Source organism: Pleurodeles waltl, chromosome 4_2, assembly GCF_031143425.1.
Source record: "Pleurodeles waltl isolate 20211129_DDA chromosome 4_2, aPleWal1.hap1.20221129, whole genome shotgun sequence".
Taxonomy (NCBI): domain Eukaryota; kingdom Metazoa; phylum Chordata; class Amphibia; order Caudata; family Salamandridae; genus Pleurodeles; species Pleurodeles waltl.
The window spans coordinates 132,655,179-132,678,310 of record NC_090443.1 but is presented as its reverse complement, the minus strand read 5'-3'; the positions used below and the strand labels follow the sequence as shown (position 1 = coordinate 132,678,310).

Below are 23,132 nucleotides of genomic sequence, written 5' to 3'. Positions count from 1 at the left end.
TCCTTTGCATGCTAGAACATCATTTGTTACAAAGTTATTTCAAAGCAACAACCTTTTTTTGCCAGTTTATTAGGCCTGGTGAATTCCTCCATGAATTTAGCTCAGTCCCCTCAGAACTGTTCAATGTGGGGTGCTAACAACAAGAATTTATTTTGATTGAGAATAGGAAAGATTCCTGGCAGAGTAATTAACAAGTGATAATATTTCCAACTGATTGGCACTCACTTATCACTTATTTAATCTTAAGCGCAACTGAAGATGCATTAGGAATCAAACCTGAGAACTTACCAGTCACACATACCAAAATTCGGTGTGCTAATCCACTGAAGTCAATGTTTCGAGACCTATACATGTGTGTGGGCTCAAACAAGCATATATTGCAATGTCCTGATGAGCTGATTAAAATGAACCTTTGGCCAATAGTCAGACAGCAGCGGCTTTCTGAAGATATAATTGAAAACATTTATTGACAGGTCATTCTCTTGAAATGACAGTGCAAAACTGGTTTTAATGCTTTGGATTGAAAACCATGGAAGCTGCTTTTTGGTTGTCAAATCATTCATTCCCCTTTTTAAAGATCTCTATTAGTAGTCTGTAAACATTGTCAAATCACAGTAAACATGTTTGTTTAACTGGTACGGGGTCAGTGGCGTACTAAAGGAGAAAAAAGGCCCAGACACCAAAATAAAAGTGGCACCATTAGTCAATGAGATAGCTAAAAAAGTGTCCCACATTTGCAAATCGTGGTAGTTTTTAACTTATAAAGCCACACTGTATAGGTGTTTTGCACAGTGTGGCAGGCTACACGCTTTTGTGCGTGTTGCAGGCAACGTTTGTGGTAATATCAGAGAAATCAACAGTAAACAAGCATGGGCAAAGCCATTAGGTCTCGCCTTTGTGAGAGCTATTGAGTGTGGTAATGTGTTCTTGCTATTATGTACACCAGTGTGGCTGCTGTTCAGCGTGGCTACGAGTTAGTGGCGTGGAGTGGGATAGGGTGGGGTAGATTGGAGTGGGTTAGCTTGGGGTAGAGTGGACTGGGGTAGACTTGGGGTACAGTGAAATGGTGTAGACTGGGGTAGAGTGGATCGGAGTACACTGGCATAGAGTGGAGTGAGGGAAGACTGTAGTAGAATGGAGTTCATTGGATTGGAGTAGATTGGAGTGGGGTAGATTGGGATGGATTGGAGTGAGGGAGTTGGGTAGATGAATGTGGTGGATTGGAATGGGGTAGTTTGAATTGGGGTCTATTGAGGTGGAGTGAGGTAGACTAGGGTGGAGTGGGGTAGACTGGAGTTGAACAGATTGCAGTAGATTGGACTGGGGTAGATAGGAATGGGATAGAATGTGGAGAGTTGATATATTAGGGTAGATTGGAGTGGAGTGGGGTAGATTGGGGAAGAGTTGAGTGGTGTGGAATTAGAATGGAGTGGTTTAGACTGGAGAGTAGTTGGGTAGACTGGAGTGGAGAGAGGTAGATTGGAGTGGACTAGATTGGGTTGATTATAGTCGGGTAGAATGGAATGGAGTGAGGTGGGGGCAGATTGGGTAGATGGAGTGGGGCAGACTGGGATAGAGTGGAGTAGATTGGGATAGAGTGGAGTAGGGTGGATTGGGGTATATTGGAGTGGTGTAGGATAGAATGGGATAGGGTGGGTAGACTAGAGTGGGGTAGATTGGGGTTGAGTGGGGTAGACTGGAGTGGATTAGATTGGAGTGAAGTAGACTAGGGTAATTTAGAGTGGTGTAGATTAGAGCGGGAGAGTGGGGAAGATTGAATTGTGGTAGATTGGGGTGAGATGGAGTAGACTGGAGTAGGTTAGTTTGGGTGGAGTGGAGTAGAGTAGACTGGAGTGAGATGGAGTAGACTGGAGTAGGTTAGTTTGGGTGGAGTGGGGTAGAGTAGACTGGAGTGTGATGGAGCGGGATGGAGTTGGTTTGATTGGATAGTAGTGGGGTAATTTGAGTGGCAAGTGATAGATTGGAGTGAAGTGGAGTGGGGTAGATTGGCTAGAGTGGAATTGAGTGTGGTAGATTGGGGTGGAGTGGAGTAGATTGGGTGGATTGGAGTGTAGTGTAGTGGGTGGAATCAAGATTAGAGTGGAGGGAGATAGATTGGGGGAAGAGTGGAGAGAAGTGGGGTAGATTGGAGTGGAATGGGGTAGACTGGGTGGATTAGAGTAGCGTAGACTGGAGTGGGGTAGTTTGGAGTGGGGTAGACTGAAGATTGAAGAGTGATAGTTGGAGTGAGGTAGTTTGGAGTAGGGTAGATTGGAGTTGGGTAGAATAGAGTGGGATAGGGTAGAGTGGGATGGGGTAGATTGCAATGGGGGTGGGTTGGAGATGTGGAAGAGAGGGGTAGATTGAAGTGGAGTAGATTTGAGTGGGGTAGATTGGAAGGGGTAGATTGGTGTAGGGTAGACTGGGGTGGAGTGGGGTGGACTGGGATGGAGGGGGTTAGAGTGGTGTGGAGTGGGGTAGATATGAGTGAAGTGGGGTAGATGGGAGTGGGGTAGATTGGGGTAGATTGGAGTGAAGTGAAGTGTAGATTTTGGTAGAGTGGAGTGTGGTAGAGTCAAGTGGAGAGGGGCAGATTGGGAGGATTGGAGTGGAGTGTGATAGGTTGTGTCAGACTGGAGTGGGGTAGATTGTGGTAGACTGGAGTGGGGTGGATTGTGGTAGAGTGGGAAAGGTTGGAGTGGAGTGGGATAAATTGGACTAGGGTAGATTGTAGTGGAATGGACTGGAGTAGAGTGGAGTGGGGTAGATTTGAGGGGAATCAGGTAGACTGGAATGGAGTGGGTTGGATTGGGGTACATTGGAGTGGGAGTAGATTGGAATCGCAGCTTTATATGTACACAGCATCCCGCAGCAATAGCGCCATTCAGCCCAGAGTATAGCCTAACATTGCAAGAAGTAGACAAACTAACTCCAGAACAACAGGACGGGTCAAGCAATGGCTCGGCTGTTCATGCTGCTGCACAGCCAAGTCCTTTCAGCGCAACTTTATCTTCCTCAGGCCACTTGAAAGAATCCGAGCTGGAGATGTTGGTTCAAGTTATAGGTCTAATTTAGTATCACTCACTGCCCTCAGATAACGGCAAGCTGCCCGCTACCCGTGAAACTCTCACTTCTTTACCGCCGCACAATACCGACTTGTGGTCCTCTCTGCTTGGTACTTCATAATCAATGGTAGATGCAATGACCTAACCCTCAGTCAAACTTGATGCTCAATTGGACATTCTGAGTTTTCTCGCCATCCTGATCACTGGCATTGACAGAAAGCTGGGAGCACTAAACAATCTGGTTAAGCGTTCTCAATCTACAGTTGACCTGGCGGAAGCTCCTAAAACGGGAGTCTTGTACGTGCTCCCCTGTCTCGAATAAACTGTCCACTCTGCCACAGACTATGGAAGCCTTGCTAGAGGATCTCAGGAGACACTATTGCCCGCCTAACCATGCCGCAAGGGGGGATGGCACTCAAGGCACAGCTCATCCCACAATCTCGCCTCAGCTAAATGTAGAAGCATAACACATCATGCACAAGGACAACAATAAAACACTGGGAAAAGAATCAGCGGAGAATCTACACCCGCCTCCCCTAAGAAAGAGGATTTATCCTGCTCTGGAAACGTGCCACTGGTGCTAGTCTCCATGCCTACCGCAACAGCACTTGTCCCAGATGGCTTGAGCACAGCAAAGTTGAGAAAACTGACTTCATAGTGTTTGAGGAAACAATGCAACAAGCTCGACAAAGTAGCAACTTTAACAAGCCAGGTGATCCAATATTTATCAAACATCAACAAGAAAAGACCATACCTCATCCCGAATTAACATCCTCAGGGGCAGCAGTGGCTTCAAATGTTTCAGTATCAGAGGTTGACATGCCCGTCCAACCCAACAGCCTTGTCCAGTATACCACCTTGCATTGTCCCTGAGTCCGTTAAAGCTGATGGGCAAGCTTGAGACAACACACATCCCCCATGGAGATAGGTGCCAGCTTTTGGTGCCGCCAAAAGGTCGCCTGGGACTGAAGCGCAACATCCACGCCAAACCTGTGGGTGAACCAGCTAACAATCTCAGCATCTTTCAAGAAGGATTGGTCAAGTCACCTGTAAGAGCTTCTAGGATCTAGACCTCTCCAAATTTTATTTGCAGCATCATTACTCCTTCATCATCTCAAGCACTAGTAGCACTGAAGTTTGCTTGCCTCAATTTCTCAAGCTCAATAAGCTGGTCCTGATTCCGGAAAATCAAATGGGGGTCATGACAGACTACACAGGGGGAATATTGTCCTGCTATTTCAATCAGTCCCTGACCTGAAGCACATCAATTCCTCTGACATTCTGTCAATCGAATTCTTACAACCTCGTGGGGACGAATGATCGTAACCCACTCTGGTCACCTTTGCCTCCCACTCACTGGTGGAAGCTGTTTTGGCAACATCTATGCTACTAAAGGGATGGGGAGTCATACAGAAAGTAGTAAAGAGTAAAGAATATCCAGACATGCCAGTCCAAACCCCTTACACAATCAGTTTTTAAAAATGCCGAAGGAGCGCAGGGTCTTGACGATTTGGTTAACACAAGGACTGGAACTGGCTGACAACCACCCTTCTGACACGGTAGTGAAAAATGACGTGTTGACTGTGTTTCTTGATTTGGTTAGACTGTAGTATGAATTTAGAGTAAAATATTTTGAAATTATTGCCATAGATCCAATAATAATTAAGGTATTATTGTTGATTGAATTTGTCATAATCCATTCCTCTAGAGATTTTTATTGATTGTTAATACAAACTGAAAAGATTGTCAAAAATCTTAACTGAGCTAAAAATAAAATACCTGCTGTTAATACCCTTCTATCGGGTGACTTCAACACAAATTTGTTCAGTGGCTCTAGAGAAACCAATGATCTGGACACAATCTGCGCCTTCCCAACACAAAGGGTGCCAGCGAAAACTCGCTGGAGCAAAATGGCGGAGACCTTCCTGTCAGACTGCGAAGCCCTGGGTTTCAAGGTCCTAAACGACTGATTTAGTGGGGAAATACCCCCTGACTGGATGCGAGCAACAGAGACGTCCTTCTCTTATATTGACTTTACTGTGCTCAGCCCCTCTATTCAGGGAAATCATTCATTTCTCTCTTGGTGATCTTCTTGAAAGTGACCATAGACTGCAGCAAATCTTTTTGTCAATAAGCACATTAAAACTGGAGACTGCACCTGCCATATGTATTGGTGTGCATACTGAAAATCTCAAAAGAGTGAAGTGGGACGAAAGGATATGTTCCACGGAGGTCACCTGGATCCAGTCACGGCTCGCACAACGCTGAAGGGGTGGCGCATGGGGGGGCTGGATTAACGGGGGAGGGGGCGGTTTAAATTACAAATAATTTTTTAAAAGACCACTTACCTGTGCTGCCGCTGCCTTCATGACTGCGCTGCTCCTCTCCTCTTCTCTGCCAACAGCCTGCAGGCACAGGCTCCCAGCCTGCCCTGCACCAATCCTGACGCTGCTCAGAGCAGCGTCAGGATTGGCTTGGAGCGCCCTGCCAGGACGCTCCCAGGCCGAGTAGGAGTCTGTGCAGGCCCTCTCCAGCCCAGCAACAGCCAAACATACATGCACTCTGAGGGGGAGTGCTGAGCACTGCCCCTCAATGCTCGTCACACCGTGGTCCCACCCCTTTCCCCCAAAAACAATAAACAAAGTTTATTATTGCTTTTGTGGAAAAGGTTTGCAGTTGTCGCAGTTGGCGGGGGCAACGACGCTTCTCTGCTTTTATGGAGGAGCTGCCAGTGCCTGGATCTGAACAAAACATAGGCCCTCATTCTGACCTTGGCGGGCGGCAAAGTCCCGCCGTCAGATTACCGTTCCGCGGTCGAAAGACCGCGGCGGTAATTCTGACTTTCCCGCTGGGCTGGCGGGCGGTCGCCTTCAGACCGCCCGCCAGCCCAGCGGGAAAGAGGCTTCCACGATGAAGCCGGCTCGGAATCGAGCCGGCGGAGTGGAAGCTGTGCGACGGGTGCAGTTGCACCCGTCGCGTATTTCACTGTCTGCGCAGCAGACAGTGAAATACATGTAGGGGCCCTCTTACGGGGGCCCCTGCAATGCCCATGCCAGTGGCATGGGCACTGCAGGGGCCCCCAGGGGCCCCGCGACCCCCCCTACCGCCATCCGGATCCCGGCGGTCCGACCGCCGGGATCTGGATGGCGGTAGGGGGGGTCGGAATCTCCGCGGCGGTGCAGCAAGCTGCGCCGCCGCGGAGGATTCAATGGGGCGGCGGTACACTGGCGGGACCCCGCCAGTGGTGCCGGTCCGACCGCGGCTTTACCGCCGCGGTCGGAATCCCCATTGGAGCACCGCCGGCCTGTCGGCGGTGCTCCCGCGGTCCTCCGCCCTGGCGGTCAAAGACTGCCAGGGTCAGAATGACCACCATAGTGTATTTGCTTCAACTTCCAGCTCGCCTATTGAGCAATGGGACCTTACATGCATTATCGCAGCATTAAAATCTTTGAGTCCATTGCATAACTCAAACTAACTTGGATTCAGAAGGCTCTGAGAAGTGACGTGAATTGCAATGTGCACAATTTTGTATAACATCTTTTTCTCCCCAACTGCGAAACTAAAACTAAAAACCTCAAGGGATAACATTCCGAAGGTGAATCTGGCTGCCAAAAGCAAAATAGAAGGATGACTTGTGTCCTTTATGGAAGCAAGAAAAAGAACACCAAACTATTCTGGTCCATGGTTAACCAAATACATGCCAGAGGCAAGAAAGGCACTAACGCAAACATTTGTAAATCAGCCTAAATCTCATTTCTGTCATCACCTTTCTCAATTACTAATCTCCAGGTTCTCTCCGAATCTGACAAATCCGTATTGCCTTCCCCCAGGCAAGAGACCACCCTGCCAGAAAGGAAGCTTCAAAGACCCCTGCAATAGATACGTCAGAGGAACGCCTAGTGAAGGAAGTACCAAATATCTCTGCAATAGATCTGATAAAGGAATACTCTAGACTTAGACTGGTGGGAATGAGAAAAGACCAGGCACCTTGTCCAAACGGACTGCTGCCACCTCTCTCCACAGCAGAACCATCATTTTTGGACATAGCACTGTATCCAATGTTACGGTTCTGCATGGCATCTAACCAGATCCCAGACTCCTAAAGAGGGTTGATTATCCAACCGATCTTCAAGGGTGGATTAATTACCGCATCATAGCACTTATAGTCAATTAAAGAACACAAATAGTACTTCAATCCTGTCTGCCAGTATATTATTCATTTAACACCTTATTATATAGATCAAACAGTTTTACACACCATCACCTTAAACCAACAATTTAAGTTTCTAACATTTGTTGAACAATATTTCATATGAATCAAAACAACACATAAAATGAACATTATGTATGACAAAACAATTATCCACAACAAAATCACGATAACATTGTTTAACAGAAAAATGTACATACATTTATATGCACAAATATTCACGTTTATATGCTGACTCAAAAATTACTAATCCCAGAGTGCCAGCGATTTCTCACAATAAAGTGGTCTCCCTCCATCAGTCTCTGGGGTAGCATGGCAAAACCTTAGGACCCCGGTAACACCAGAGGAGGATGATTCTAAACATAAAAAATACCTCCTATCCTGTTCAAATGTTCTGATTTGACATAGACTCAATCCAAACATTCAGTGCTGTTCCAAGGGGATCATTAATACACCCTCTGGGTGTGGATAGCCAACATGTTTCGACCTCTACATCTGGGGCAAAACAATTCAACATGAGGTCATCACCAGAGCTTGTATTTTTACATATGACTCGGACTCTATAAAAAGCCATGCTGCATCTTAAGGATTATGCCTAGGAATTCTTTTTTTTATCTTTCTAAAGAAAGTTGACACCCATTAGTGCATGCAATAATAAAGACTTCCCTCAATTGTGTAAAAAAATACAAATATTAAGTGCAAATTATATTGTGAGGCTTAAGTCCATATTCTCACCGACAAAATGCCATATCAAGCAGGCTATTTATCAAACACAACCTCATGTTTAATTTTGAAGATCTTAAGTAACAGAGGTAAACATATCACAGCCCTCCGGGGTTAGGCCATTATCAGCCCGAACACCATTGTGTATTGCTAAAACACTTCTCATGCAGTTTATCATCATATCTGCTCACCCGCCTTGTACAAGGATTGTTCCAGGTCGGACACGTACTAAGAGTAAAAACACTTATTGTTTACACTTGCCAATTTTTACTTAAAAGGTCACTTATCAGACAAGACATTCTTCATGAAGCCATGTTTACCATTCTTGTTATTTGCTCAACTTCACCAGTTTTTCAGTTTTTTTGTGCTCACCTGCAATCACCCACTAATCATGCCATTAAGTTACATCATTTATAATAATCCCGGAATCTTATTTTCCTGAAATTTCCAGAAATTCCTTGGCCTTTACTTCTGACGTAAACACCAGGGTTCTATTGTTCCAAATAACTTTCAGCCTTGTGGGACTAACCAAAAAAGGCTTGTCCCCCTTTATCCTGAAAGGGCTTAATTAGCTGCTGAAGACACCACCTCCGTTCCACAGCTGCATGACAGAAATCATGCCAGACGAAGAAAGAGCAGCCATAAACTGTTCTTTTAGCATCTGGGTGTGCTTTCTCAAAGATTGCCTGACATAGTAGGAAGTTGCCAAGAAAGACTAATATTGCTCTATGTTTTGCAGGGTCTGGTTAGATTGCACGGCTGTCGTAGAAAAGCGATGAGCCCTCTGTACCTCATGTGACCAGTCCCACCCCTGCAGCTCTGGAAAGGCCTTCTGAAATAAGTCTATCAAGGAACCTCTTACATCTTCCCCTTCTTTTCCCTCCGGAACCTCCAGGACCCGATGGTTGCCATCTGCTGATTTTTCTGGACCTCCAGCTTCCACTGGATGTCCACAAGCCGAGCCTTGTGCTCCTGTGTGAGCCCTTTAGCTGTTCCTATGTCAGTCTCCAGAGTTGTGGTTCACAGCTCCAAATTACTTAATCTGTCCGCAATTGTGCAACACACTTTAGACATTTTGTGTACTTTATTTTCCCGTTTATGAATTGTTAATCTGACTTTCCGACTCCCACTGCGCATTTCCTCCCTGTGGGCTTCATAGATCAGCTCCAAAGAGGGCGTATCTGCACCTCGAGCGCCCCCTGAGTTTCCCACAGCGCCACCTGGGAGGGGTGGTGTACCATGGGCATAGTCCCATTTTAAATCCAGTCTATCCCTCTGTTTTCCAGCTTCCTTTGAGTGCTACGGGATGCAGGTTGACCCCTGCTTGATGTTGGCAAGTCACTGAGCTCACTGGTTTCCCTGCAGTTGTCTTCCCCTGTGTTATTTAGCCCCAACTCTGAGTCGGTCTCAGACCCCTCCTCCTCCTCCGATTTATCCGAAAGTGAAATGTTCCACACCCTCAGCTTCTGGCCCCCTTATTTTTACCAGGCTGTGCTGGTTTTATCTTATGTCATGCCAAGGTTCCCTCCATTTAATGCAAGGATCTCATGGGTTGTGGCCGAGTTAGTCACTGCTGGGGCTACCCGCTCAACCCCTTCTGTCTCTGCCTTGTCTGCCATGTATGCCCAGCAGTTCACCGATACTAGATCCACTGACTTGGCATTTCTCCTGTCGGGGCCCCAGCATTCCCAGACTTATGAATATGATCTGCCGTTTCAGAAATTACTATAGAAGGAGAGTGCATTACCTCTAATCCTAGTTCCATTGCGCCGCCAGTCAGAGGGGACCTGATACCTCTTTCTTTGTCCTGACAACTCTCCTGTACCTCCTTACCAAGTTCTTCCTGTGCCCCCGGCGGTTCAATAGTCACCGTCACAGCCCTACCCTTGGCTCTTGCATCCTCAATGGATTGGGCTCCTCTTCCTGATGGCCGTCACAACAAGTCCATGACGGACGGGAGTGGGGGCGCTGAGATGCAGGTGACACTAAATCAGCCTTTTTGCCATGTGCCCTCTTCTGCAGTGCCTCCGCACTTGCTCCGACTTGCCCCAGGTTTCCAGCCTGATTTGAGGCACCGCTGAGCCTTGCAGTGGACATACCTCCGGTATCACCGATATCGGACTGTTCTCTGGCACACCCTACTGATGTTAAAGGGGGCCAGGTGGCAGAAAGCGGCTTACTCCTGCTGCCACTCGAACCAGCTAATTTAGACCCCTTCTGCAATGCCACTAAGGGTCGGGCTTTCAAAAAGTGTTCGTCGAAGGCGCTTGTAAACAACACCCACTCCCGCAGGAGATGCTTAAGCCGAGACCAGCTCAGTCTCCCGCGTTAGCTGACCCACTGCATTCCAGTCCCAAGCAGAGAGCATACTGTGGAACTGGCTCTGCGAAGGCTAGTCAGGAGGAGCTACGTACAGCCAACTGAGTCAGCCACCATCTTGCCTCAACCCGTGAATGAACTGTACTTTGCACTTAACATATGTATTTTTTACATAACTTAGGGAAGTCTTTATAATTGTTTGCACAAACGGGTAGCAACTTTTTAAGAAAGATTAAAAAATAATCCCTATACATTATCCTCAAGAAGAGGCATTTGCTTTTATAGAGTCTGCGTCATATGTGGGATGACAAGCCCTGATGATGATGGATGGACTAATGATCCTCTTGGAACAGTATTGAATGCTTGGATTGAGTCTATATAAAATAAGAACATTTGAACTTGATATTAGGGGTATTTTATGTTTGGAATTATCATCACCTGGTGTTACTGGGGTCCTATGTATTTGGCATGCTACAACATAGACTGATGGAGGTAGAGCATTTTTATTGTGAGAAATTGCTGGTACTCTGGGATTAGTAATTTTTGAGTCTGCATATGAGCAAGAATGTATGTCCACAGAAATATATATACATTTTTCTGTGACATGATGTTATGGTGATTGTGTTGTGGATAATTGTTTTGTCATATATATTGTTCATTTTATGTATTGTTTTGATTTGTATGAAATATTGTACAACAAATGTTAGAAACTTAAATTGTTGGCTTAAGGAGATGGTGTGTAAAACTGTTTGAACTATAAAATAAGGGGTTAAATGAACAATATACTGGCAGACAGGATTGAAGTACTATTTGTGTTCTTTAATTCAGCTAACTGATCGTCTGTGGGGGTAATGTTTGTTTGTTTAGAGATAATTGTGGCACCTCCACAAATCTGATGGCATTGGCCCTGATGGGGGACAAGGCACTCGTAGTGGATCTGTGCTCTACTCTTGCTTCATAGACTTTAAAGACGCCTTTGATCGTATTCCCAGAGGCTCCTTATGGTGCAGACTGTGGGAGTGGGGTCTGCACTATGGCAGAGGAGTGTTGCTGCCCCGCCAGGAGCAGGAGCTGCAAAATTAAAAATAAAAACAATAATAAACAGTGTTTATTACCATTAAGATTTATATTTTTCGGGGGCAGGGTCCACGGGCGATGACAGGGGAGGTGGGGGAGTGCACAGCACTCCCCTCAGTGTGCATTCATGTTTGGCCGGCTGTCTCGGGCAGGCCAAACACATATGCGCACTGGGCTCTTTCCAACTCAGCACTGTGTTGCCGGGTCGGAGAGAGCAGGCAGAGGCTCCCACTCTACCTGGGAGCACCAAGCCAGGGCACTCCGGCCATTCCTAACCTCGCTCTCGTGAGAGCAGCTTTCGGATTGGTCGCTGTGCAGGCTGGGAGCATGTGCCTGCAGTGAGTGGAGTCGGATACAGAAGAGTGGCAAGGCTGTCGCAGCGGCAGAGGTAAGTTTCTTTTTTTTAAAAGTCTTTATGTTGTTGTGCCCCCACCCTGCCAATTTGCCCCTACAGGAGCCACCCATGGCATTGGCCTTCCTTGTTACAGTTAAGAAAATATTTACTTTGGAAAAACTTCCTCTGCCTGCAGGTCTGAACCTGCCGCCAGGCTGTAATTTCCGCCCTTAACCCGGAGAACACCATGTTAAATGTTAAAATGTTAAATTCCTCCAGGCTGCTGCAGCAAAATTATAATCTGCTACCAACAATTCAGTTCCAGAAATTGGACCCACAATTTGTCCACTTCCTCTTATGGCTGCTACTTTACACCTGAACTAACTTTGGCACAATCCAACGCTGCCTTTGCATTTTTCCACCTGCCTTTGCCTCGCTTTGCTGCTACTTCATTCTCAACTCAATAAGGGCACGGATGAATGATTTTGCACTTCTATTTTTGAGCTTTTTATTTTAACTCCAGTCTATTCTCCTTTGGATTTTGAGGATTTTAACCTGAACAGTGTGAAATGCTTAAGTCAATTATAACAACTATTGCACACTTTCACGCTGCTTTTGCACTTTAACTTGTGCTTTTTTCTTATTCTGCTGCTGCCTAACATTGGATCTAATAATGACTGCCTGTCTTTACACTTCCACTTTTTTCCTTTTTCAAGTTTTTTTTTTAACTAATTCCCTCCTGAGTCTGGGGGTTTATCTTATATTGTGCTTATAATTGTCAGTCATGTCTTGTTTTTAAATATTTGGATCTGGAATCGTACTGCCAGGTGATATTCTTGTTAAGAATTGAATTCACTCAACAATAAAATGATTTACTTACTTAGTGCACACAACTGATAATGTGTGCACATTAGTACCTAGTGTATTGATGTGTTTTGATCGTATTCAAATATTTGCTTCCACCACACTTCAGAATTACTAAACAAATGTGCTTCATTTGTACTAATTCTGATTTATTCTGAAACATCAGCACAATTAATTTTATTTGTGTGCTAGGAAAATAAATCCTAAACCCTCTCCTCTTGCATGGATACTCAGCAGGATTGTTACATAAATTCTCTCACTTTGAAGTCAGAGAAAGAAAAGTAAACACCAATCTCCCTCTGAAGCGAGGGTTTACCATTTGACCTCTGTCTTTGAATGCACAGCAAATGTGACAAGATAAAAATAAGGTTTAAAGACCTGTTTACAGAAAGTGGGTTTGTGGAAAAATATAGTAAACAAGGTTCGGGCAAAGGGAGGGACAAACTCAAGCTGGGCAGCATAAGCAAATAAAGGCAGCAAATGTGAGTTACAAATCACAAAGCCAATGAATGGAAGCAATGCGAGGAATGCATGTCTAGGTCAGCTTTCTCAATGTCCCCAAGATGTCTTTAGCAAACCAGACCACAGACCATAAAATAGGCCCACAAACAGACAAAAGCCCAGCCCATACACTAACCTGTCAGATCAGGCCTCCGGGCGCTGCCCAATTGCCAGCCCGGCCCTGTATGGGGTTTCACCAATATGTTTAAAATTCACAATTTACACTCTTTTTTCTTGTATTGGCTCTTAGGGTAGCGATGGCCGATTTCTTTAGGTATTACCCCTCCCTCATTTGGCTGACCTGTTAGTCCCAAACCCCCGTAGTTAGGGTCTAGTTTGGCCCTTGCCCCACCCTATTCCGACAAACTTGTTTTGAGGGCCTTAAGTGCCTGTGTCTTTCTTCTGTGCACGAGGGCCTCACTAGAAAAATATCAGCAGAGAAAAAGCATCTTCTACTTCAAGAGTCTGACAGAAACAGGAAACTGGTGTGGTTTCATCAAAGCAGTAAGGAATATGTCCTGAGTGCGCACGTGCTGCATTTTTGCGGAATGCTTACAGCACAAAGCTTTGCATACAACTGCTCGTGTGGAGCAGTTCATTGTTCCTACGCTAGGTGGAAGCAATTCCGCATATTGAGACTAGGAAACAGCTGGCTGCAGGAATACTTTAACTCGTATGTTTTTGGTGTATAGGATTACGTATTTAACTCGCACAAATCACATAGAGCTCACAAACAATGCCAGAGTCCTGGGCTAGTGACTCTGGACATCGCCTCCTCCTCAGGCCCGGTTCCAGGAATATATATCTGGATGGGCCAAGGGTGCGTTTGGGTGGGCCAATGTGTACCCAATTTTCGACAATTCTGGAGGCAGCCTACAACCTGGGCTGTGGTGCCACTGCACCCGCTGCATCAATGGCAGGTAAACCCCTGTCTCCTGTTCCCCAACACACACCTCCCCACTGCAGCTTGCCTCAGACAAGAGCTAAGGTCGACACTGGGCTGTTTTCTTTTCACAGGCATGCCCATGGTTGTCTCAGACAGTAGAAAAATTGGGAAAACATCTAAAGGTGGTATTTTTCTCCCTATCACTACGCAAGTAAAACAACTATTATTAAAACAATGCACTATAAAATGTATTTCACGGATTTCTCGGTGACCCCCTGACTAATAATTAAATTAAACCAAAGTGAAACAAAATCATATTTGCCGACATGGAGGAAGTACTTCACAGGTGCTTTCTCTGTGGCTTTTTTGCTATTACTGGGAGGGCCAAAGGTCAGGTTTGGGTGGGCCTGGCCCACCCGCTAGAACCGAGCCTTCCCCTCCTAGGAACTTAAGCGCGTTAAGTGCTGCTGGAAGAACAGTTTACTTGAGGTTTTCTGTCCGTGACTTTGTCACCGCGTTTATTTTCCGTGAAGGGGTGAGCGGCAGACTTTGGCGCTCACTTCCAGGGGGCCCCTGGTTGGACTTCTTGAAAATGCAGCAGCAGGTTGTCACGGCGACAGCATGCTCTCGGGCTGGAATGGAAATGGTGATGTAATTCGCAGGGGACCCATATCAGAGCTCAAGGCGCGCATAGCACTAATAACAGCTAGGCACAGTGAGGGAGGACAGTGAAAAGGTTTCCAGTGTCGCTGCAGAGGCACCTCAATCCAGCACTGCGTCACCCTCTGTAGGGCAGCACAGGGAATCATCCAGAACTTTCCCGCGATGTACCTACCTCCTGACTTGCGACAACGCAGTCTCGATACTCTACCCATGCATCTTACTACTGTCCAACGGTAGCTCCTGCTGTTCTAGTATTGCAAACCCACACACAGCTTATTTCTGACACGTCGCAAAACTGAGACCCACACGCCACTCAGTGCACCTCGCTGCAGAACTAGATCAGCGCCTACTTTTACAGGACTGGGGACTCCAAGCACACGTACACGCCAGTACTCCCTGATATACCAGAACTGGGGCACACAGGCAGTGGCGTAACGTAAAATGATGGTTCCCACTTGCAGAATTTGAAACTGTCCCGAGTCTCCCATATCTCCAAAATATTCATTGGCCCTGGATAGAATGGGGCTCCTCTGAAGGGTTAGGGGGGGCCTGAAGGATTTGCCCCCCCCCCCCCTTGCGCTGTAGGGGCCTATGTTACGCTCCTGCACATACGAGTCTTTAATAAAACACCTCACTCCTGACCTAAAGCAAATTTAGTAATTCCAAACCTGGTACCTACACAGAGGCTTGAAAAATGCACTTCGGTCCTTTCTATCACCTCTCCCCCCCAACCCCTGGTATTAACGCTGGGACAAATACACAGGCCGCCAATGCACCTCACTCCTGTTATGCAGCGTCCCTGCTATTCTAGTACTGAGACCCACATACATATTTTCAACTGTTCCAGATCTTAACATGAAGTAGTCCTGCTATTACACAACTGGAAACCTATAAACATTCCGAGCGTTGCACCCCAGTCGTGATCTTCAGTAGACTCTGCTACACTGCCACAGAGCCCCAAAGGTATCGCTGCCAATAAGTATAAGTTTTGGCCTGCATTGCCATGCAGCTGCCGATCTGGTCCCACCAACAGCCTTCCCAGTGTAAAATACCCCTGCTAGCTCAGGGCTACCCAGCAAAAAATGATTTGCCAACGCACCTTAATCCTGAAGAACAACAGCTCTGCTAGTACACTCCAGTCCTGACATACACTCCGCTGTGCTTTTCAGAAGTTGCTATCTATAAACAACTCTATTAGTAGTCTTAAGCCTCTCAAAACACCTCAGTACCGCGGAGCAGAGGCACCTCCTACTACTGGCCTTTCATACGTGGCTCAGCAAATGCACCTCAGCCTTGCACACACGATCAACTCCACTATATCACTAGTGGGCCCCACAAGGGGTTAAGGCTGCCACCGCGCACCTCCGACCTGCATGCCCAGCTCCTTGGCACACCAAGCCCTCCAGTGCTGAAATTGTGCCAACGTGGGTTTACTGCTCGAGCCTAAAGGCGGTTATATTTCCCGTTAGTTCCACGGTGCACCATCCTCCCCTGATCCCTACATCCGGTGCCCACCCCGAGCACACCATCCACCCGCAGCCGCAAACTGCTCTTTTGAAGGCGAGCAGTGATGTGTGCCAAACCCAGGGCTGCTGGAGTTTAAACTAGAACCGAGGGACGAGCGGGGCACAATGTGCCTCTGTGCGCCTTCTCGTCATGTCGGGAAGTCCATTTTATTGAGCCAGCAAAGTTCCTTATTGGCGCTGAACAGGTTTCATGTTGGAGGCCAGGTACAACCGACCTGACGCCTGACTTGGGGCCCTGTGGGGGGCAGTGGGGTATGGGCAGCTGCATAGTTTACAATGAATACATGCGTACTTAGGTTGACCAGGTACTGGAGGTTAACTGGACTTCAGGAGCAAGGAGCTTGGAAATTCGGCCTGAAGTCTTTGTCAGAAATACAAAATCGGCAGCCGCCCAAAGCCCCTACCAGAGTGGCCGTCATGGTCGGATTGGCACCAAAAGTAGGCCAGGCCATGGCACGGAAATAAAAGTGGCTCTCATTTGAAATTACGATCTTTTGTAAAACATTGCTTTCTTAAATCTACTTTACCGTTCTTTGAACCTCACTTTAAACCTCATTGCTCTCTTAAGGGCAGATAAAAAAAAGTGGTGCTGCACTAAGTGCAGCACCACTTTTCTTGCGCTCCTTAGCACCCCCCCCATCGCCACCATGTGTGCACTGCATTTAAAATACGGCGCACCATGGCGCAGGGTAGGGGGCAATAGCATCAACATTTTTGACGCTGTTATTTACTGTTCAGTGTTAGTGCCAAAATATTGGTGCTAACCCTGAACAGCACACAGGGGGACATTGTATCCAATGGTGTGCCCCCTTTTAACGCCTACTCTGAGCAGATTCTTATATCTGGGCCTTATTTACAATGTGGCGCAGTGCATGCAGTGCACCACTTTGTAATGCTTTGACCCACATTATGCATGCGCCATGCATAATGTATGCAAACGGAGCATTCCCCCGTTAGGGTCATTTTTTTTGTTATGCTAATGTGGCCCAACAAGGCAAAAATCGCTGCACCAGATTTAGAAAGTGGCGAAAAGCATGTATTGCACCACTGTGTAACCCTTTGCGCTGCATTATGCCTGTGCCAGGCATAATGTATGCAAGGAGGGACGTTCCCCTGTTAGGGGGGACCCGCAAAAACGGTGCAGAGTAATCTAAAAGATTTAGTTGAGCCATTTTTTTCAGCATTATTAACACCTGCTCAGAGCAGGTGTTAAAATGGGGCACACCATTGGTTACAGTGGGCCCCTATGTACTGTTCACGGTTAGCGCAAAAAGTTTGATGCTAAGCCTGAACAGTACATCAATAGCGTCAAAAATTCTGATGCTATTGGTCCCTACTCTGCGCCATAGTGTGCTGTATTTTAAATACGGGGCACACATGGTGGTGGTATTGGGAGCTAAGGGGCGCAAGGAAAGTGTCAGTGCATTGGTTGCAGTGCCACTTTTCTTAAACATTCTCCTTGGTCTTTACCTCACCTCTCTTCTCTATTCCCTCTCTCTTCCCTCTCTTTCTTTCTCTACTCTCTCTTGTTCTCTTCTTTTTCTCTCTCTATCTCTTCTCTCTCTTCCTTCTAGGTCTCTCTCTCTCTCTCCTCTCTTTCTGTCTTCTGCTTCATCTCCTTATACCTCGCCTTTCTCCAATCTTCAAACACCAATCTGTCTCAAATCCCTTCATCACATCACTCTTCCTCATTACGCAAACTCTGATCTCACTACCTCATCTTTTTTTAGCCCACCCTACTCTCTCTGTTTTCTACTACCTACTCTTTCAGTGTACTGCCTCATTAATATATTTCACGTCTTCAGCTCTCATCATCTTCTACCTCTGTTTCCTTTACCGCACATCTGTCCCTAGGTTACTTGTTTCTAGGTATATTTCACTTCTCTGAAGTTTATTTGACAAGATTCTATAATATATCCATGGTTAAATGTTATTTTATCTCTTTATGTGTTTTATATGTCTCATCCAGATATTGTAATTTTGATGTTTATCTAATGTGATGATTTCAATAAAATTATTGAATCACTATCGTTCTTTTTCTAGCTCTATCGCTTTATCTATCAAATTCTACCTTCTCTCTCTCCCTGTATCTCTCTTTGCACCTTTCCTTTTGAAATTCGCACTTTCTGGCTCACCTTTCTCTCTTTATGCATCTCTCTACTCCACCTCTGCCTCTAATTCACATCTGTCTCTCTCTCTGTCTACCTTACCCTCTTTACCTCTTCATCAAACTCACTTCTTTTTATCTACCTCACCTCTGTCTCTGTACGTTACCTCTTTTCTCTCTACAACCCATCTTCTTCTACCCTTCACCTTTCTCGCGTACTTTACTTGCTGCTTTGTGACTCTCTTTACTCGTCCTCTTCTTTTATTTCTCAGTTCTAATTTTGCACTTCTCTCAGTGTCATCACACACTCTACCTTGTGTCTTTATATTTGTTACATTACCTTACCTTTCTTCCCATGTGACTCTGCTCCCAAGTCTCAATACCTCACTTTAAATCACCTGTCGATCTTACCTCCTTGCCTCTCTCTGGACCTCATATTTCCTGTACATTTTCTTCTCTCTACCTGGTTCTAAAACTTTACCTATCTCTCTACCTCGTTTTTTTCTACCTACCTCTTCCTCATTATCCCTCTTTGTATCTTTTCTCTCTCTACCTCACCTTCATCTTTACCTTACATGCCACAAGCATTTCTCACTTCAGCTCCATCTTTGCCATCCTTCTCCATGTGCTTCTTTCTAAGTATGGCAGGATCAGTCCCCATCCCATTCCTCTTACCCAGGAAGGAGAGCTGAAATATCTGTCTAGCCAGAGAAGTATACTGATAGAAGGAGGGGTGGATTAACAAGACAGGGGAAGACAATTACCAAGAAATGGATAAAATGCCAATCAACAAACAGTGAAAATCCTCAGAGCAGTTCTTTGGCTTTCAGTGTTGCAGTGAGGGTGGCAGTTGCAAAGGGGGGTTGTTTGTGACTGTTAATGTCTGCCTTTTCTTCTCTCCCTATTTGTTGTTCATATCCCTAACATAAAATAATACAGTGTTCCTTCATTTAATTTCAAACCTCAAGGGAGCCTCGCTAAGTGCTAAAACACAATCACAGGCTCCAATAAATGGGACAAAAGTAACGTGATGATCAACTGAACATGTCACATAGTAAGGACAGAATCTGCAATCAGTATACATGTTCAACATCAATATTTGGACAAAAATGTGTTAGCTATCTCACTTCTTTTTCACTGAACAACTTTTTAGTTCGATATCACATTTTAGGTAATTTTCAAATACATGAATGCTGGATAGGTGCTGTACTAAAACTTGTCTTGTGTTTGACGTAATATCTTATATACTTGCTCTGTCTGAAATCAGAATCTAGGCCACATACTCCGTATATACGACATTGACTTGATTCTCTGTTCACTTATAGCATTGTCCTCAGGGCCCAGTGCAAATGTTTCTCAGTTCATGTTTAAGAACTCCCACTTTTTATAAATACGTTTCCAATAAACTGATACACGTAACGTTTGTTGTATGATTTAAATGTCCAGTATTTTCATAGGTCGGCTCATACATGGGCTGTTCGAGTCAGAGCCGATTCTTGGTTCAACTCTCCCTGTTAATTTGTTGGCTTACCCACCTTGACTCATTCCCCGCTCTGCACTAGACGGCAGACAGTTGTTCATTTGTGCTCCATCCCCTTCTGTGGAACAGAGCATCTGCTCTTAGTCTATTTTATTTGTGCTAGCAGTGAAAAGAGAAATCATAGTTGTCACCATGGCTTTAAGTGGGACGAAAAAGCGGAGAGTCTCTAAAAGGGGCGCTGCAAAAAGAATTGTAACTATTACTGGTGTTTTTTGAAGGTGTAGGGGTCTTTAGAGTGTCATAATCACCTGCTCACTTGTAAGAACTGCATGTTCATTTACTTTTGCCCTGTATAAGGTGCTTTGTATCTCGTTCCTATACTTTTGCATATAATCAAAGTTACAATGGCAGCCTTGCTTGCTGTGCTCTACAAAGGGGCCAAGAATCGGATGCACAGTATTCTGAACACCTTTCGGACCCACTGATAGGCAGGAGCGGCTCACAGTGGTAAATAGGGGCAGGGCGGCAAGCGCACGGGTTGGGGGTTAATTAATAAAAAAAAACGGACCTGTGCCTCCACCGCTGCCGTCACTACCACGCTGCTCCCCTCCTAGGCTAAAGACAGGCTGCAGGTACAGGCTCCCAGCCTACCCTTCGGCCAATCCTGACGCTGCACAGAGCAGTGTTAGGTTTGGCTGGGAACATCCAGCCAACGTGCTCCCAGGCAGACTGAGAGCCTGTGCCTGCACTCTCCAGCCCGACAACACAGTGTTGGGCTAGAGAGAGCCTGCTGCTCCTGTGTTGCCGGAGACGGCCAGCCAAACATACATGCGCAGTGAGGAGGGGTGCTGTACACTTCCCCTCAGTGCTCATCACAGCTTGTGGCCCCACCCCATTTCCCCAAAAACGATAATAAACATAGTTTAATATCGATTTTTGGTAAAAGGTTTGCAGCTGATGCTGGCGGGGGACGACGCTCCTCTGCCCAAGAGGAGGAGCCGCGTCTGCCGACAGGCATTGCGCAAACCTTGCACCTTTATCAGCCTCAACTCCAGAACTCTCCATCATGGCCCATTATAAACAACCAAATACATCCTGAGCTTGCAGGGAGGCAAAAATCCCGGCATATAAAACTAAATCACATCATATAAAGTACTGGCTCGGGGTGTCACAAATGACACATGACAACTGGGCCAGTCCATATTAATGCAATTTTTTTACACTGTCAGGCCTGCTAAGGAAAACAAATTTTCACCATGTGAGGATGAAGCAGGGTCTTGGAGGGGGTGTGGTCTCATGCTGAGAAATGCCTATGAGGCACGTTGACCACCGCCCTGACCCCAACACCCTGCTTTCAAATGTCCTAGAGTGTTTTCACACCCCCTTAATGGATATCGTTAATTAAACCTCCAAAAATGAGCTGGAAATCCACTGTTTACAGAGGTTTTCAGTTCGTTTTCCCTGCCACCCTGTGATATCAGCTCATTAACATGTGACACTGTAAAAGGAGCAGATATTGTTTAGCACATGGTGGCACCCTATGAGTTGGCAGGTCTTCACTGTCTACTTTCCTTTAGGCCTACCTACAGAGGACAAAACATGGGTGTACATGTAATGAGTACAACGCTAAGTTATGGTTATGTGCTACACTAGACTGAGTTGAAAGTGAGATAATTAACATTTTATTTTTGCAGTTGGATGCTAAAATTCCAATTTGTTTGAGTTGATATTAACCCCAATGAGATGGTGACTACTTAAACACAACAGAATCACCCACTGTAATGTTGGGTATGAAGTGACATTTCTCATGACTACTTACACATTGCTTAGCCACTTTTGTCCCTACTCATCTTCTTGTGGGATTTCACCCCACAATCAAGTCCTAAGTAGAACTAATGCTGTGTCTTAAGTAGTGTCTTATGCTGAGTGTAATTTAGGGACACGCAATTTTTAGATTCAAGAATTCCAAGCAGTAGTTCTTAAAAATGTCACAGTCTGAGGCCAGTGCCTGTTTGACCTCGACTTTGACAGCCCAAGTGAAGCAGTTCTCAAAACTGTTCAACATCACAAACACACTTTGCACTATTTAGTTCTCATCAGTGTGATGAGAAAAATACTTTAACATGCAGTCCCAGCTTCATGATGGATCAGTAGCTAGCAACATCACAGAGTGGTATAGTGGGTCTGTCCACGAGTGAGGGGGTACTCATGCTGTCGCTGGACATATTTAATAAGAAAGTAGATAATGTGAAGTTTAAGATCCTCAGACCTAACAACCATGGAGGTCCTGGATTCCATGAAGGAGAGCATAGGAAGAAAGGGCACAGGGGCCGAAGGGGAAGAGACTTGGGGGTAGCAAGGCAAGAAGGAGAAAGTATAGCAAAAGAAAAACAACAGACATCACGTCAAGAAATGGCACGCCTTACTGGCCATGATCACCCTAATGATCTGGGATTCCCAGGAGAAGAGGCTCACGCTCTTCCAGGTAAGAAAACCACCCCTCTCTTCACCAGGCTGTTATGACTTGTTCACCATTAAGGTTGCTTTGGAGGATGTTTTCTAATTGCATGGTGTAGCAAATACCACCAACCCATCCCCCTATTCTGTGGCCATAATGGCCGCATTAACCAGCTTTAACCCTTCCAGGTCCTCGTCACCAGGGCACCACTTTACCTTCAGTAAAATCTTATAATGGTACAAACTTCTGAGTCCTGTCCTTTCCTAAACCTGGGGTATAGATGCCTCTAGAATAAACAATACGTCATGATGGAGTGTCTCAACCTTTACAAAACTGTCTCAAGACCTTATTAAATGTAGCTGTGTGAAATGCACCTGTTTTTGCTAAAAATGTTTGGAGTGATGATTACTACATATTTATATAGCTGTTCGTAGCACTCGCATGCATTATCACCTCCTTGGTTCACATAGACTTGTCTGGCACACACAGAGGAAAAAGATTAGCGGTAACATTGCCCCTCTCTTTCCCTAATTTCAAAATCTACCTCCCTCCTCTCTCTCGACTTCGCCTCTCTCATTTTATCATTCTCTTTACCTCTCTGTTCTTCTCCTGTCTCCCTCTGTACTCTCCATTTCTCCCATAGTCACTGCCTCTGGAACGAGTCGAAGGACAAGGCAGGGGAAGAGAGTTTAAGCGAAAATTATGAGATGATGAATGTCTTCATGGCTGTGTTAGATATTCTCTGTTGCTGTGAGGATGCCAGTTGTGAAGGAATGTTTATTTCAGATAACGAATACCCAGCAGTTAAAGCTACAAAGTGAAGTGTTGTTTACATTATTTTCATTCAATGCACTAGTCCAAAAAATACCTACATTGTCACCCCTTACCCCGATTGTAGTCCAATAGGAGGTACAGGCTA

At 45.7% G+C, this 23,132-nt stretch overlaps 1 long non-coding RNA gene across 1 annotated transcript in view; it reads right to left on the bottom strand.

Annotated features, from left to right (window-relative positions):
- The window catches only part of LOC138294093 (uncharacterized), a 37,936-nt gene extending 15,042 nt beyond the window's left edge, over positions 1-22,894 (bottom strand). Inside the window, exon 1 of the long non-coding RNA XR_011203179.1 lies at positions 22,808-22,894. This is a non-coding gene — a long non-coding RNA (uncharacterized lncRNA). The remainder of the gene's footprint in view (positions 1-22,807) is intronic.
- Positions 22,895-23,132: the final 238 nt, after the last annotated feature.